Here is a 1627-nt window from a genome sequence, read left to right on the forward strand (position 1 = left end):
TTATAAATTTAAAATACATAATAAAGTTTAAACTTACACTTCCTTAATTATGATTTGATATCTTTTTTTTAAAAAAATTATATATTTTTAGATCATACTTTTTGGAAAAAAAAAAAGAAAAATTTATATACAAAGTTTGTAATTCTTATGAATTACACATCTTACATCTTGTAAATGTCCCAAAAAATGTGAGTATTTAATGACATAAATAAATAATAAAATATATATTTTTAATAAATTGTTATTAAAAATGTCACTTTTTAATTGTGATTATTAACAAGTTGACTAATAGATCAAAACATATTTTTGTAAAATTTTGATTAAATAATAGTATTTAATAACAAGTATTTTTTTGTCACTTCATCATAAGTCTCCATTATGAAAAATTATGATAAATAACTTTAAAAATGTTGGTAAAACATATATAGAAATTTAAAATGTATGTATTAATGCATATAATATTCAGTGATACATTTTTCAAAGTTAAAACTATGTCCCAACATTATAATAAGATAATGAAACTTTGTGTGTATTAAATACTAATTAATACTTACTATTAACAAAACAAACCTTTATACTTGACCTCTTCAGCTGTCTTCCTGGGAATGAAAGGAGCAACATTGCTGAGCCGCAGGGTCTCATTAACAACCTTAATAAATATCATATTAATAAGTTTATTTAGTGTTATTATTTTCTTTAAATTATATTAAATAAAGAAATAATAAACACAAGAAAAAATATTATGACTTACACATTTGCTGAACTCCATATTTTTGTAATCTTCCCATGACAGTTTGCTGTCTAAATTTGGCTTGGATTTGACAATTTGAAGGTGCTCTGTCTGAAGGAAATCATCTGAACTGAGCAAATTCTTCAAAGAGAAATGAATTAAAAATTTCAAATATAATTACCTGCAGCCTTCTAACAACTTGTGGAGAATCTGCAAGGAGGTAGAGCATGAAAGCGATTGCCCTTGAAGTAGAATCATGTCCAGCAAAAATGGAACCAAAAATGAAGTCCTCAATAACTTCATTGGAGAATTCGGCTCTTTTCATAAGCAGCAAGTCAAGTAAATCATAGTCTGATTTGGTCCTTCCATCAGCTTTGAGATGATTTTCAGCTTCTTCTTTGCCATCTTCAATATCTTTAGACATTAATGTAATCCTGTCTTTCATCATTTTCCTCAAAATATTCAAGATATTTCTCCTCGCCTTCAAAAAATCAAAATGAATCTACACTTGTCATGTAATACTGAATAAAATAAATAATTTTTTTTCTGATCGCATGCAACAATTAAATTTTTATTTGACAATTAAACTTTAAAACATATAAAAGATATATTTGGGGTGGACGTGGCTTTTTGAAAATATGGTTGTAGAGCTGCGGTGGAGAAAACAACTTCTTAAAAAACTAGAGTGAAAATTATAAATATATACTTTTTTCCAAAATTTTAGATAGCTGGTTTCTTAGGGTATGTTTGGGACAGCTTACTGTCTAATTTGCATTTCGGACCACCACCACAGCTATGTTTTGGGAACTATTTTCTTATTATTTTCTAGAAATTTCTGTGATAAGATGTTGTTTTTTTTTTTTCAAAATGATCTGTTAAAGTATGGTGGTTGTTAGA

The sequence above is a fragment of the Phalaenopsis equestris genome, unplaced genomic scaffold (genome assembly GCF_001263595.1).
Source record: "Phalaenopsis equestris unplaced genomic scaffold, ASM126359v1 Scaffold000527, whole genome shotgun sequence".
Lineage (NCBI taxonomy): Eukaryota > Viridiplantae > Streptophyta > Magnoliopsida > Asparagales > Orchidaceae > Phalaenopsis > Phalaenopsis equestris.